This window comes from Meles meles, chromosome 21 (assembly GCF_922984935.1).
Source record: "Meles meles chromosome 21, mMelMel3.1 paternal haplotype, whole genome shotgun sequence".
Classification (NCBI taxonomy): domain Eukaryota; kingdom Metazoa; phylum Chordata; class Mammalia; order Carnivora; family Mustelidae; genus Meles; species Meles meles.
This window is the reverse complement of record NC_060086.1, coordinates 17090937-17106638: the sequence shown is the minus strand read 5'-3', so window position 1 is coordinate 17106638 and position 15702 is coordinate 17090937.

The following is a 15702-nucleotide window of genomic DNA, read 5'->3' as shown; positions in this document are numbered from 1 at the left end:
TCGGGGCATGTCGCGGGCACCCGGAAAACGAGCCGTGACGATGGGGCACGGCCGGCGGCCCCGGCGTCCGGGTGCTTTCCCCGAGCAGAGTTGATGGAGGCGCCGTGGCCGGGCGTCCGCCTCCGCCGTGGGGGGCGTCCGGGGCGCCCATGGAGGGGGCTGGCCTCCGTGGGGGAACGGATGGATCCCTCACTCCACGGCTGGGACAAAGCCGCGAAAGGTGCCGTTGTCTCCGGGACGGTCGGTGGACTCGTGGCTCGGGACGCAGGGATCCCCGTGGGGAGGCCCCCAGGCTCAGGCCCCTGGCAACGGAAGGCTGAGCAAGCAGGCCCGGGCCCGGGTGCAGCTTTCGGGGCCGGCCCGGCCCCAGCTGCCGGCGCCAGGGAGGGGACCCCCGGAGGCTGAGGAGCGGGAGGCGTCGGCCTCCCCGGGGACTGCCTCCCGGAGCTCCTCTTGGCGGTGCCGGAACGCGACGACACGCGATCCCGGACAGGACACCGGGGGGGAGTCCCTGCGGCCCTGTGGTGCCCGAAGTGGGTTCGCCGCCGTTTTCCGGCCAATTCTCACGAGCGTTCTGCCCAAATCGGGATCGATTTGGGCAGAACGCTCGTGAGAATTGGCCGGCGTTGGGCAGCCCTGGTCAGCGCCCAGTTCCGCGTGGCGCAGGGCCCTTTCTCGCTCGGGGCATGTCGCGGCCACCCGGCAAACGAGCCGTGACGATGGGGCGCGGCCGGCCTCCCGGCGCCGGGGTGCTTTCCCCGAGCAGAGTTGATGGAGGCGCCGTGGCCGGGCGTCCGCCTCCGCCGTGGCGGGCTTCCGGAGCGCCCATGGAGGGGGCTGGCCTCCGTGGGGGAACGGATGGATCCCTCACTCCACGGCTGGGACGATGCCGCGAAATGTGCCGTTGTCGCCGGCACGTTCGGGGGACTCGTGGTGCGGGACGCAGGTTTCCCCGTGGGGAGGCCCCCAGGCTTAGGCCCGTGGCAACGGAAGGCTGAGCAAGCAGGCCCGGGCCCGGGCCCGGCTTTCGGGGCCGGCCCGGCCCCAGCTGCCGGCGTCAGGGAGGGGACCACCGGAGGCTGAGGAGCGGGAGGCGTCGGCCTCCCCGGGGCCTGCCTCCCGGAGCTCTTCCTGGCGGCGCCGGAACGCGACGAATCGCGATCGCGGACAAGGCCCCAGGGGGGCGGCCATGCGGCCCAGTGGTGCCCGAAGTGTGTTCGCCGGGCGTTTTCCGGCCAATTCTCACGAGCGTTCTGCCCAAATCGGGATAGATTTGGGCAGAACGCTCCTGAGAATTGGCCGGCGTTGGGCAGCCCTGGTCAGCGCCCAGTTGCGCGTGGAGCAGGGCCCTTTCTCGCTCGGGGCATGTCGCGGGCACCCGGAAAACGAGCCGTGACGATGGGGCGCGGCCGGCGGCCCCGGCGCCGGCGTGCTTTCCCCGAGCAGAGTTGATGGAGGCGCCGTGGCCGGGCGTCCGCCTCCGCATTGGCGGGCGTCCGGGGCGCCCATGGAGGGGGCTGGCCTCCGTGGGGGAACGGATGGATCCCTCACTGCACGGCTGGGACGAGGCCGCGAAAGATGCCGTTGTCGCCGGGACGGTCGGGGGACTCGTGGCTCGGGACACAGTGTTCCCCGTTTGGAGGCCCCCAGGCTCAGGCCCCTGGCAACGGAATGCTGAGCAAGCAGGCCCGGGCCCGGGCGCGATTTTCGGGGCCGGCCCGGCCCCAGCTGCCGGCGCCAGGGAGGGGACCCCCGAGGGCTGAGGAGCGGGAGGCGTCGGCCTCCCCTTGGCCTGCCTCCCGGAGCTCCTCCTGGCGGCGCCGGAACGCGACGACACGCGATCCCGGACAGGTCCTCGGGGGGGCGGCCCTGCGGCCCTGTGGTGCCCGAAGTGTGTTCGCCGGGCATTTTCCGGCCAATTCTCACGAGCGTTCTGCCCAAATCGGGATCGATTTGGGCAGAAGGCTCGTGGGAATTGGCCGGCGTTGGGCAGCCCTGCTCAGCGCCCAGTTCCGCGTGGAGCAGGGCCCTTTCGCGCTCGGGGCATGTCGCGGGCACCCGGAAAACGAGCCGTGACGATGGGGCGCGACCGGCGGCCCCGGCGTCGGGGTGCTTTCCCCAAGCAGAGTTGATGGAGGCGCCGTGGCCGGGCGTCCGCCTCCTCCGTGGCGGGCGTCCGGGGCGCCCATGGAGGGGGCTGGCCTCCGTGGGGGAACGGATGGATCCCTCACTCCATGGCTGGGACGAAGCCGCGAAATGTTCCGTGGTCGCCGGGACGGTCGGGGGACTCGTGGCGCGGGACGCATGGTTCCCCTTGGGGAGGCCCCCCGGCTCAGGCCCCTGGCAACGGAAGGCTGAGCAAGCAGGCCCGGGCCCGGGGCCGGCTAACGGGGCCGGCCCGGCCCCAACTGCCGGCACAAGGGAGGTGACCCCCGGAGGCTGAGGAGCGGGAGGCGTCGGCCTCCCCGGGGCCTGCCTCCCGGAGCTCCTCCTGGCTGTGCCGGAACGCGGCGACACGCGATCCCGGACAGGGCCCCGGGGGGGCGGCCCTGCGGCCCTCTGGTGCCCAAAGTGGGTTCGCCGGGGGTTTTCCGGCCAATTCTCACGAGCGTTCTGCCCAAATCGGGATCGATTTGGGCAGAACGCTCGTGAGAATTCGCCGGCGTTGGGGAGCCCTGGTCAGCGCCCAGTTTTGTGGGGAGCAGGGCCCTTTCTCGCTCGGGGCATGGCGCGGGCACCCGGAAAACGAGCCGTGACGATGGGGCGCGGCCGGCGGCCCCGGCGCCGGGGTGCTTTCCCGAGCAGATTTGATGGAGGCCCCGTGGCCGGGCGTCCGCCTCCGCCGTGGCGGGCGTCCGGGGCGCCCATGGAGGGGGCTGGCCTCCGTGGGGGAACGGATGGATCCCTCATTCCACGGCTGGGACGAAGCCGCGAAAGGTGCCGTTTTCCTCGGGACGGTCGGGGGACTCGTGGCGCGGGACGCGGGGTTCCCCGTGGGGAGGCCCCCAGGCTCAGGACCCTGGCAACGGAAGGCTGAGCAAGCAGGCCCTGGCCCGGGCCCGGCTAACGGGGCCGGCCCGGCCCCAGCTGCCGGCGCCAGGGAGGGTACCCCCTGAGGCTGAGGAGCGGGAGGCGTCGGCCTCCCCGGGGCCTGCCTCCCGGAGCTCCTCCTGGCGGCGCCGGAACGCGGCGACACGCGATCCCGGCCAGGGCCCCCAAGGGGCGGCCCTGCGGCCCTGTGGTGCCCGAAGTGGGTTCGCCGGGCGTTTTCCGGCCAATTCTCAAGAGCGTTCTGCCCAGATCGATTTGGGCAGAACGCTGGTGAGAATTGGCCCGCGTTGGGCAGCCCTGGTCAGCGCCCAGTTCCGCGTGGCGCAGGGCCCTTTCTCGCTCGGGGCATGTCGCGGCCACCTGGCAAACGAGCCGTGACGATGGGGCGCGGCCGGCGGCCCCGGCGCCGGGGTCCTTTCCCGAGCAGAGTGGATGGAGGCGCCGTGGCCGGGCGTCCGCCTCCTCCGTTGCGGGCGTCCGGGGCGCCCATGGAGGGGCTTGCCTCCATGGGGGAAGGGATGGATCCCTCATTCCACGGCTGGGACGAAGCCGCGAAAGGTGCCGTTTTCCCCGGGACGGTCGGGGGACTCGTGGCGCGGGACGCGGGGTTCCCCGTGGGGAGGCCCCCAGGGTCAGGCCCCTGGCAACGGAAGGCTGAGCAAGCAGGCCCTGGCCCGGGCCCGGCTTTCGTGGCCGGCCCGGCCCCAGCTGCCGGCGCCAGGGAGGGGACCCCCGGAGGCTGAGGAGCGGGAGGCGTCGGCCTCCCCGGGGACTGCCTCCCGGAGCTCCTCTTGGCGGTGCCGGAACGCGACGACACGCGATCCCGGACAGGACACCGGGGGGGAGTCCCTGCGGCCCTGTGGTGCCCGAAGTGGGTTCGCCGCCGTTTTCCGGCCAATTCTCACGAGCGTTCTGCCCAAATCGGGATCGATTTGGGCAGAACGCTCGTGAGAATTGGCCGGCGTTGGGCAGCCCTGGTCAGCGCCCAGTTCCGCGTGGCGCAGGGCCCTTTCTCGCTCGGGACATGTCGCGGCCACCCGGCAAACGAGCCGTGACGATGGGGCGCGGCCGGCCGCCCGGCGCCGGGGTGCTTTCCCCGAGCAGAGTTGATGGAGGCGCCGTGGCCGGGCGTCCGCCTCCGCCGTGGCGGGCTTCCGGGGCGCCCATGGAGGGGGCTGGCCTCCGTGGGGGAACGGATGGATCCCTCACTCCACGGCTGGGACGATGCCGCGAAATGTGCCGTTGTCGCCGGCACGTTCGGGGGACTCGTGGCGCGGGACGCAGGTTTCCCCGTGGGGAGGCCCCCAGGCTTAGGCCCGTGGCAACGGAAGGCTGAGCAAGCAGGCCCGGGCCCGGGCCCGGCTTTCGGGGCCGGCCCGGCCCCAGCTGCCGGCGTCAGGGAGGGGACCACCGGAGGCTGAAGAGCGGGAGGCGTCGGCCTCCCCGGGGCCTGCCTCCCGGAGCTCTTCCTGGCGGCGCCGGAACGCGACGAATCGCGATCGCGGACAAGGCCCCAGGGGGGCGGCCATGCGGCCCAGTGGTGCCCGAAGTGTGTTCGCCGGGCGTTTTCCGGCCAATTCTCACGAGCGTTCTGCCCAAATCGGGATAGATTTGGGCAGAACGCTCCTGAGAATTGGCCGGCGTTGGGCAGCCCTGGTAAGCGCCCAGTTGCGCGTGGAGCAGGGCCCTTTCTCGCTCGGGGCATGTCGCGGGCACCCGGAAAACGAGCCGTGACGATGGGGCGCGGCCGGCGGCCCCGGCGCCGGCGTGCTTTCCCCGAGCAGAGTTGATGGAGGCGCCGTGGCCGGGCGTCCGCCTCCGCATTGGCGGGCGTCCGGGGCGCCCATGGAGGGGGCTGGCCTCCGTGGGGGAACGGATGGATCCCTCACTGCACGGCTGGGACGAGGCCGCGAAAGATGCTGTTGTCGCCGGGACGGTCGGGGGACTCGTGGCTCGGGACACAGGGTTCCCCGTTTGGAGGCCCCCAGGCTCAGGCCCCTGGCAACGGAATGCTGAGCAAGCAGGCCCGGGCCCGGGCGCGATTTTCGGGGCCGGCCCGGCCCCAGCTGCCGGCGCCAGGGAGGGGACCCCCGAGGGCTGAGGAGCGGGAGGCGTCGGCCTCCCCTGGGCCTGCCTCCCGGAGCTCCTCCTGGCGGCGCCGGAACGCGACGACACGCGATCCCGGACAGGTCCTCGGGGGGGCGGCCCTGCGGCCCTGTGGTGTCCGAAGTGTGTTCGCCGGGCATTTTCCGGCCAATTCTCACGAGCGTTCTGCCCAAATCGGGATCGATTTGGGCAGAAGGCTCGTGGGAATTGGCCGGCGTTGGGCAGCCCTGCTCAGCGCCCAGTTCCGCGTGGAGCAGGGCCCTTTCTCGCTCGGGGCATGTCGCGGGCACCCGGAAAACGAGCCGTGACGATGGGGCGCGACCGGCGGCCCCGGCGTCGGGGTGCTTTCCCCAAGCAGAGTTGATGGAGGTGCCGTGGCCGGGCGTCCGCCTCCTCCGTGGCGGGCGTCCGGGGCGCCCATGGAGGGGGCTGGCCTCCGTGGGGGAACGGATGGATCCCTCGCTCCATGGCTGGGACGAAGCCGCGAAATGTTCCGTGGTCGCCGGGACGGTCGGGGGACTCGTGGCGCGGGACGCATGGTTCCCCTTGGGGAGGCCCCCCGGCTCAGGCCCCTGGCAACGGAAGGCTGAGCAAGCAGGCCCGGGCCCGGGGCCGGCTAACGGGGCCGGCCCGGCCCCAACTGCCGGCACAAGGGAGGTGACCCCCGGAGGCTGAGGAGCGGGAGGCGTCGGCCTCCCCGGGGCCTGCCTCCCGGAGCTCCTCCTGGCTGTGCCGGAACGCGGCGACACGCGATCCCGGACAGGGCCCCGGGGGGGCGGCCCTGCGGCCCTCTGGTGCCCAAAGTGGGTTCGCCGGGGGTTTTCCGGCCAATTCTCACGAGCGTTCTGCCCAAATCGGGATCGATTTGGGCAGAACGCTCGTGAGAATTCGCCGGCGTTGGGGAGCCCTGGTCAGCGCCCAGTTTTGTGGGGAGCAGGGCCCTTTCTCGCTCGGGGCATGTCGCGGGCACCCGGAAAACGAGCCGTGACGATGGGGCGCGGCCGGCGGCCCCGGCGCCGGGGTGCTTTCCCGAGCAGATTTGATGGAGGCCCCGTGGCCGGGCGTCCGCCTCCGCCGTGGCGGGCGTCCGGGGCGCCCATGGAGGGGGCTGGCCTCCGTGGGGGAACGGATGGATCCCTCATTCCACGGCTGGGACGAAGCCGCGAAAGGTGCCGTTTTCCTCGGGACGGTCGGGGGACTCGTGCCGCGGGACGCGGGGTTCCCCGTGGGGAGGCCCCCAGGCTCAGGACCCTGGCAACGGAAGGCTGAGCAAGCAGGCCCTGGCCCGGGCCCGGCTAACGGGGCCGGCCCGGCCCCAGCTGCCGGCGCCAGGGAGGGTACCCCCGGGAGGCTGAGGAGCGGGAGGCGTCGGCCTCCCCGGGGCCTGCCTCCCGGAGCTCCTCCTGGCGGCGCCGGAACGCGGCGACACGCGATCCCGGCCAGGGCCCCCAAGGGGCGGCCCTGCGGCCCTGTGGTGCCCGAAGTTGGTTCGCCCGGCGTTTTCCGGCCAATTCTCAAGAGCGTTCTGCCCAGATCGATTTGGGCAGAACGCTGGTGAGAATTGGCCCGCGTTGGGCAGCCCTGGTCAGCGCCCAGTTCCGCGTGGCGCAGGGCCCTTTCTCGCTCGGGGCATGTCGCGGCCACCTGGCAAACGAGCCGTGACGATGGGGCGCGGCCGGCGGCCCCGGCGCCGGGGTCCTTTCCTGAGCAGAGTGGATGGAGGCGCCGTGGCCGGGCGTCCGCCTCCTCCGTGGCGGGCGTCCGGGGCGCCCATGGAGGGGCTTGCCTCCATGGGGGAACGGATGGATCCCTCATTCAACGGCTGGGACGAAGCCGCGAAAGGTGCCGTTTTCCCCGGGACGGTCGGGGGACTCGTGGCGCGGGACGCGGGGTTCCCCGTGGGGAGGCCCCCAGGGTCAGGCCCCTGGCAACGGAAGGCTGAGCAAGCAGGCCCTGGCCCGGGCCCGGCTTTCGTGGCCGGCCCGGCCCCAGCTGCCGGCGCCAGGGAGGGGACCCCCGGAGGCTGAGGAGCGGGAGGCGTCGGCCTCCCCGGGGACTGCCTCCCGGAGCTCCTCTTGGCGGTGCCGGAACGCGACGACACGCGATCCCGGACAGGACACCGGGGGGGAGTCCCTGCGGCCCTGTGGTGCCCGAAGTGGGTTCGCCGCCGTTTTCCGGCCAATTCTCACGAGCGTTCTGCCCAAATCGGGATCGATTTGGGCAGAACGCTCGTGAGAATTGGCCGGCGTTGGGCAGCCCTGGTCAGCGCCCAGTTCCGCGTGGCGCAGGGCCCTTTCTCGCTCGGGGCATGTCGCGGCCACCCGGCAAACGAGCCGTGACGATGGGGCGCGGCCGGCCGCCCGGCGCCGGAGTGCTTTCCCCGAGCAGAGTTGATGGAGGCGCCGTGGCCGGGCGTCCGCCTCCGCCGTGGCGGGCGTCCGGGGCGCCCATGGAGGGGGCTGGCCTCCGTGGGGGAACGGATGGATCCCTCACTCCACGGCTGGGACGAAGCCGCGAAAGTTGCTGTGGTCGCCGGACGGTCGGGGGACTCGTGCCGCGGGACGCAGGGTTCCCCGTGGGGAGGCCCCCAGGCTCGGGCCCCTGGCAACGGAAGGCTGAGCAAGCAGGCCCGGGCCCGGCCCGGCTTTCGGGGCCGACCCGGCCCCAGATGCCGGCACCAGGGATGGGACCCCCGGAGGCTGAGGAGCGGGAGGCGTCGGCCTCCCCGGGGTCTGCCTCCCGGAGCTCCTCCTGGCGGTGCCGGTACGCGGCGACACGCGATCCCGGACAGTGCCCCGGGGCGGCGGCCCTGCGGCCCTGTGGTGCCCGAAGTGTGTTCGCCGGGCGTTTTCCGGCCAATTCTCAAGAGCGTTCTGCCCAGATCGATTTGGGCAGAACGCTCGTGAGAATTGGCCGGCGTTGGGCAGCCCTGGTCAGCGCCCAGTTCCACGTGGCGCAGGGCCCTTTCTCGCTCGGGGCATGTCGCGGCCACCCGGCAAACGAGCCGTGACGATGGGGCGCGGCCGGCCGCCTCGGCGCCGGGGTGCTTTCCCCGAGCAGAGTTGATGGAGGCGCCGTGGCCGGGCGTCCGCCTCCGCCGTGGCGGGCGTCCGGGGCGCCCATGGAGGGGGCTGGCCTCCGTGGGGGAACGGATGGATCCCTCACTCCACGGCTGGGACGAAGCCGCGAAAGGTGCTGTGGTCGCCGGGACGGTCGGGGGACTCGTGCCCGGGACGCAGGGTTCCCCGTGCGGAGGCCCCCAGGCTCGGGCCCCTGGCAATGGAAGGCTGAGCAAGCGGGCCTGGGCCCGGTCCTGGCTTTCGGGGCCGGCCCGGCCCCAGCTGCCAGCGCTAGGGAGGGGACCCACGGAGGCTGAGGAGCGGGAGGCGTCGGCCGCCCCGGGGCCTTCATCCCGGAGCTCCTCCTGGCGGCGCCGGAACGCGACGACACGCGATCGCGGACAAGGCCCCGGGGGGGCGGCCCTGCGGCCCAGTGGTGCCCGAAGTGTGTTCGCCGGGCGTTTTCCGGCCAATTCTCACGAGCGTTCTGCCCAAATCGATCACGATTTAGGCAGAACGCTCGTGAGAATTTGCCGGCGTTGGGCAGCCCAGGTCAGCGCCCAGTTCCACGTGGAGCAGGGCCCTTTCTCGCTCGGGGCATGTCGCGGCCACCCGGAAAACGAACCTTGACGAAGGGGCGCGGCCGGCGCCCCAGCGCCGGGGAGTTTTTGTCGAGCACAGTGTATGGAGGCGCCGTGGCCGGGCGTCCGCCTCCGCCGTGGTGGGCGGCCGGGGCGCCCGTGGAGGGGGCTGGCCTCTTTGGGGGTAAGGTTTGATCTCTCACTCCACGGCTGGGACGACGCCGCGAAAGGTGCCGTTGTCTCCGGGACGGTCGGGGGACTCGTGGCGCGGGACTCCGGGTTCCCCGTGGGGAGGCCCCCAGGCTCAGGCCCCTGACAACGGAAGGCTGAGCAAGCGGGCCTGGGCCCGGGCCCGGCTTTTGGGGCCGGCCCGGCCCGAGCTGCATGCGCCAGGGAGGGGACCCCCGGAGGCTGAGGAGCGGGAGGCGTCGGCCTCCCCGGGGCCTGCCTCCCGGAGCTCCTCCTTGTGGCGCCGGAACGCGACGACACGCGATCCCGGACAGGGCCCCGGGGGGGGCGGCCCTGCGGCCCTGTGGTGCCCGAAGTGTGTTCGCCGGGCTTTTTCCGGCCAATTCTCACGAGCGTTCTGCCCAAATCGGGATCGATTTGGGCAGAACGCTCGTGAGAATTTGCCGGCGTTGGGCAGCCCTGGTCAGCGCCCAGTTCCGCGTGGCGCAGGGCCCTTTCTCGCTCGGGGCATGTCGCGGCCACCCGGCAAACGAGCCGTGACGATGGGGCGCGGCCGGCGGCCCCGGCGCCGGGGTCCTTTCCCGAGCAGAGTGGATGGAGGCGCCGTGGCCGGGCGTCCGCCTCCGCCGTGGCGGGCGTCCGGGGCGCCCATGGAGGGGCTTGCCTCCGTGGGGGAACGGATGGATCCCTCATTCCACGGCTGGGACGAAGCAGCGAAAGGTGCCGTTTTCCCCGGGACGGTCGGGGGACTCGTGGCGCGGGACGCGGGGTTCCCCGTGGGGAGGTCCCCAGGCTCAGGCCACTGGCAACGGAAGGCTGAGCAAGCAGGCCCTGGCCCGGGCCCGGCTTTCGGGGCCGGCCCGGCCCAACCTGCCGGCGCCAGGGAGGGGACCCCCGGAGGCTGAGGAGCGGGAGGCGTCGGCCTCCCCGGGGCCTGCCTCCCGGAGCTCCTCCTGGCGGCGCCTGAACACGATGACACGCGATCCCGGACAGGGCCCCCAAGGGGGGGCCCTGTGGCCCTGTGGTGCCCGAAGTGTGTTCGCCGGGCGTTTTCCGGCCAATTCTCAAGAGCGTTCTGCCCAGATCGATTTGGGCAGAATGCTTGTGAGAATTGGCCGGCGTTGGGCAGCCCTGGTCAGCGCCCAGTTCCGCGTGGCGCAGGGCCCTTTCTCGCTCGGGGCATGTCGCGGCCACCCGGCAAACGAGCCGTGACGATGGGGCGCGGCCGGCGGCCCCGGCGACAGGGTCCTTTCCCGAGCAGAGTGGATGGAGTCGCCGTGGCCGGGCGTCCGCCTCCGCCGTGGCGGGCGTCCGGGGCGCCCATGGAGGGGCTTGCCTCCGTGGGGGAACGGATGGATCCCTCATTCCACGGCTGGGACGACGCCGCGAAAGGTGCCGTTTTCCCCGGGACGGTCGGGGGACTCGTGGCGCGGGACGCGGGGTTCCCCGTGGGGAGGCCCCCAGGCTCAGGCCCCTGGCAACGGAAGGCTGAGCAAGCAGGCCCTGGCCCGGGCCCGGCTTTCGGGGCCGGCCCGGCCCCAGCTGCCGGCGCCAGGGAGCGGACCCCCGGAGGCTGAGGAGCGGGAGGCGTCGGCCTCCCCGGGGACTGCCTCCCGGAGCTCCTCTTGACGGTGCCGGAACGCGACGACACGCGATCCGGGACAGGACCCCGGGGGGGAGTCCCTGCGGCCCTGTGGTGCCCGAAGTGGGTTCGCCGCCGTTTTCCGGCCAATTCTCACGAGCGTTCTGCCCAAATCGGGATCGATTTAGGCAGAACGCTCGTGAGAATTGGCCGGCGTTTGGGAGCCCTGGTCAGCGCCCAGTTGCGCGGGGAGCAGGGCCCTTTCTCGCTCGGGGCATGTCGCGGGCACCCGGAAAACGAGCCGTGACGATGGGGCGCGGCTGGCCGCCCCGCCGCCGGGGTGCTTTCCCCGAGCAGAGTTGATGGAGGCGCCGTGGCCGGGCGTCCGCCTCCACCCTGGCGGGCGTCCGGGGCGCCCATGGAGGGGGCTGGCCTCCGTGGGGGAACGGATGGATCCCTCACTCCACGGCTGGGACGAAGCCGCGAAAGGTGCTGTGGTCGCCGGGACGGTCGGGGGACTCGTGCCGCGGGACGCAGGGTTCCCCGTGGGGAGGCCCCCAGGCTCGGGCCCCTGGCAACGGAAGGCTGAGCAATCAGGCCCGGGCCCGGGCCCGGCTTTCGGGGCCGGCCAGGCCCCAGCTGCCGGCGCCAGGGAGGGGACCCCCAGAGGCTGAGGAGCGGGAGGCGTCGGCCTCCCCGGGGCCTGCCTCCCGGAGCTCCTCCTGGCGGTGCCGGAACACGGCGACACGCGATCCCGGACAGGGCCCCGGGGCGGCGGCCCTGCGGCCCTGTGCTGCCCGAAGTGTGTTCGCCGGGCGTTTTCCGGCCAATTCTCATGAGCGTTCTGCCCAAATCGGAATCGATTTGGGCAGAACGCTCGTGAGAATTGGCCGGTGTTGGGCAGCCCTGGTCAGCGCCCAGTTGCGCGGGGAGCAGGGCCCTTTCTCGCTCGGGGCATGTCGCGGGCACCCGGAAAACGAGCCGTGACGATGGGGCGCGGCCGGCGGCCCCGGCGCCGGGGTGCATTCCCCGAGCAGAGTTGATGGAGGCTCCGTGGCCGGGCGTCCGCCTCCGCCGTGGCGGGCGTCCGGGGCGCCCATGGAGGGGGCTGGCCTCTGTGGGGGAACGGATGGATCCCTCACTCCACGGCTGGGACGAAGCCGCGAAAGGTGCCGTGGTCGCCGGAACGGTCGGGGGACTCGTGCCGCGGGACTCAGGGTTCCCCGTGGGGAGGCCCCCAGGCTCAGGCCCCTGGCAACGGAAGGCTGAGCAAGCAGGTCCGGACCCGGGCCCGGGTTTCGGGGCCGGCCCGGCCCCAGCTGCCGGCGCCAGGGAGGGGACCTCCGGAGGCTGAGGAGCGGGAGGCGTCGGCCTCCCCGGGGCCTGCCTCCCGGAGCTCCTCCTGGGGTGCCGGAACGCGGCGACACGCGATCCCAGACAGGGCCCCGGTGGGGCGGCCCTGCGGCCCTGTGGTGCCCGAAGTGTGCTCGCCGGGCGTTTTCCGGCCAATTCTCACGAGCGTTCTGCCCAAATCGGGATCGATTTGGGCAGAACGCTCGTGAGAATTAGCCGGCGTTGGGCAGCCCTGGTCAGCGCCCAGTTCCGCGTGGAGCAGGGCCCTTTCTCGCTCAGGGTATGTCGCGGGCACATGGCAAACGAGCCGTGACGATGGGGCGCGGCCGGCGGCCCCGGCGCCGGGGTGCTTTCCCCGAGCAGAGTTGATGGAGGCGCTGTGGCCGGGCGCCCGCCTCCGCCGTGGCGGGCGTCCGGGGCGCCTATGGAGGGGGCTGGCCTCCGTGGGGGAACGGATGGATCCCTCACTCCACGGCTGGGACGAAGGCGCGAAAGGTGCCGTGGTCGCCGGTACGTTCGGGGCACTCGTGGCGCGGGACGCGGGGTTCCCCGTGGGGAGGCCCCAGGCTCAGGGGCCTGGCAACGGAAGGCTGAGCAAGCAGTCCCGGTCCCGGGCCCGGCTTTCGGGGCCGGCCCGGCCCCAGCAGCATGCGCCAGGTAGGGGACCACCGGGGGCTGAGGAGCGGGAGGCGTCGGCCTCCCCGGGGCCTGCCTCCCGGAGCTCCTCCTGGCGGTGCCGGAACGCGGCGACAAGCGATCCCGGACAGGGCCCCGAGGGGGGGGCTGCGGCCCTGTGGTGCCCGAAGTGGGTTCGCCGGGCGTTTTCCGTCCAATTCTCACGAGCGTTCTGCCCAAATCGGGATCGATTTGGGCAGAACGCTCGTGAGAATTGGCCGGCGTTGGGCAGCCCAGGTCAGCGCACAGTTCCGCGGGGAGCAGGGCCCTTTCTCGCTCGGGGCATGTCGCGGGCACCCGGAAAACGAGCCGTGACGATGGGGCGCGCCGGCGGCCCCGGCGCCGGGGAGTTTTCCCCGAGCAGAGTTGATGGAGGCGCCGTGGCCGGGCGTCCGCCTCCGCCGTGGGGGGCGGCCGGGGCGCCTTTGGAGGGCGCTGGCCTCTGTGGGGGAACGGATTGATCTCTCACACCACGGCTGGGACGAAGCCGCGAAAGATGCCGTTGTCGCCGGGACGGTCAGGGGACTCGTGGCGCGGGACTCCGGGTTCCCCGTGGGGAGGCCCCCAGGCTCAGGCCCCTGGAAACGAAAGGCTGAGCAAGCGGGCCTGGGCCCGGTCCTGGCTTTCGGGGCCGGCCCGGCCCCAGCTGCCGGCGCTAGGGAGGGCACCCACGGAGGCTGAGGAGCGGGAGGAGACGGCTGCCCCGGGGCCTTCATCCCGGAGCTCCTCCTGGCGGCGCCGGAACGCGACGACACGCGATCGCGGACAAGGACCCGGGGGGGCGGCCCTGCGGCCCTGTGGTGCCCGAAGTGTGTTCTCCGGGCGTTTTCCGGCCAATTCTCACGAGCGTTCTGCCCAAATCGGGATCGATTTGGGCAGAACGCTCGTGAGAATTGGCCGGCGTTGGGCAGCCCAGGTCAGCGCCCAGTTCCACGTGGAGCACCGCCCTTTCTCGCTCGGGGCATGTCGCCGCCACCCGGAAAACGTGCCGTGACGATGGGGCGCGGCCGGCGGCCCCGGCGCCGGGGAGTTTTCCCCGAGCAGAGTTGATGGTGGCGCCGTGGCCGGGCGTCCGCCTCCGTCGTGGCGGGCGGCCGGGTCGCCGTGGAGGGGGCTGGCCTCTGCGGGGGAACGGATTGATCTCTCACACCACGGCTGGGATGAAGCCGCGAAAGATGCCGTTGTCGCCGGGACGGTCGGGGGACTCGTGGCGCGGGACTCCGGGTTCCCCGTGGGGAGGCCCCCAGGCTCAGGCCCCTGGCAACGGAAGGCTGAGCAAGCAGGCCCGGTCCGGACCCGGCTTTCGTGGCCGGCCCGGCCCCAGCTGCCGAAGCCTGGGAGGGGATCCTCACAGGCTGTGGAGCGGGAGGCGTCGGCCTCCCCCAGGCCTGCCTCCCGGAGCTCCTCCTTGCGGTGCCAGAACGCGGCGACACGCGATCCCGGATAGGGCCCCGGGGCGGTGGCCCTGCGGCCCTGTGTTTCCCGAAGTGTGTTCTCCGGGCGTTTTCCGGCCAATTCTCACGAGCGTTCTGCCCAAATCGGGATCGATTTGGGCAGAACACTCGTGAGAAATGGCCGGCGTTGGGCAGCCTTGGTCAGCGCCCAGTTCCGCGGGGAGCAGGGCCCTTTCTCGCTCGGGGCATGTCGCGGGCACCCGGAAAACGAGCCGTGACGATGAGGCTCGGCCGGCGGCCCCGGCGCCGGGGTGCTTTCCCCGAGCAGAGTTGATGGAGGGGCCGTGGCCGGGCGTCCGCCTCTGCCGTTGTGGGCGTCCGGGGCACCCATGGAGGGGGCTGGCCTCCGTGGGGGAACAATGGATCCCTCACTCCACGGCTGGGACGAAGCCGCGAAAGGTGGCGTTGTCGCCAGGACGGTCAGGGGACTCGTGGCGCGGGACGCAGGTTTCCCCGTGGGGAGGCCCCCAGGCTCAGGCCCCTGGCAACGGAAGGCTGAGCAAGCAGGCCCGGGCCTGGGCCCGGGTTTCAGGGCCGGCCCGGCCCCCGCTGCCGACGCCTGGGAGGGGAACCTCGCAGGCTGTGGAGCGGGAGGCGTCGGCCTCCCCGGGGCCTGCCTCCCGGAGCTCCTCCTGGCGTTGCCGGAACGCGACGACACGCGATCCCGGACAGGTCCCCGGGGGGCGGCCCTGCGGCCCTATGGTGCCCGAAGTGTGTTCGCCGGGCGTTTTCCGGCCAATTCTCACGAGCGTTCTGCCCAAATCGGGATCGATTTGGGCAGAACTCTCGTGAGAATTGGCCGGCGTTGGGCAGCCCTTGTCAGCGCCCAGTTCCGCGTGGAGCAGGGCCCTTTCTCGCTCGGGGCATGTCGCGGCCACCCGGCAAACGAGCCGTGACGATGGGGCGCGGCCGGCGGCCCCGGCGCCGGGGTGCTTTCCCCGAGCAGAGTTGATGGAGGCGCCGTGGCCGGGCGTCAGCTTCCGCCATGGCGGGCGTCCGTGGCGCCATAGGAGGGGGCTGGCCTCCGTGGGGGAACGGATGGATCCCTCACTCCACAGCTGGGACGAAGCCGCGAAAGGTACCGTTGTCGCCGGGACGGGCGGGGGACTCGTTGCGCGGGACGCAGGGTTCCCCGTGGGGAGGCCCCCAGGCTCAGGCCCCTGGCAACGGAAGGCTGAGCAAGCAGGCCCGGGCCTGGGCCCGGGTTTCAGGGCCGGCCCGGCCCCCGCTGCCGACGCCTGGGAGGGGAACCTCGCAGGCTGTGGAGCGGGAGGCGTCGGCCTCCCCGGGGCCTGCCTCCCGGAGCTCCTCCTGGTGGTGCCGGAACGCGGTGACACGCGATCCCGGACAGGTCCCCGGGGGGGCGGCCCTGCGGCCCTGTGGTGCCCGAAGTGTGTTCGCCGGGCGTTTTCCGGCCATTTCTCACGAGCGTTCTGCCCAAATCGTGATCGATTTGGGCAGAACGCTCTTGAGAATTGGCCGGCATTGGGCAGCCCTGGTCAGCGCCCAGTTCCGCGGGGAGCAGGGCCCTTTCTTGCTCGGGGCATGTCGCGGGCACCCGGAAAACGAGCCGTGACGGTGGGGCGCGGCCGGCGGCCCTGGCGCCGGGGTGCTTTCCCCGACCAGAGTTGAAGGAGGCGTCGTGGCTGGGC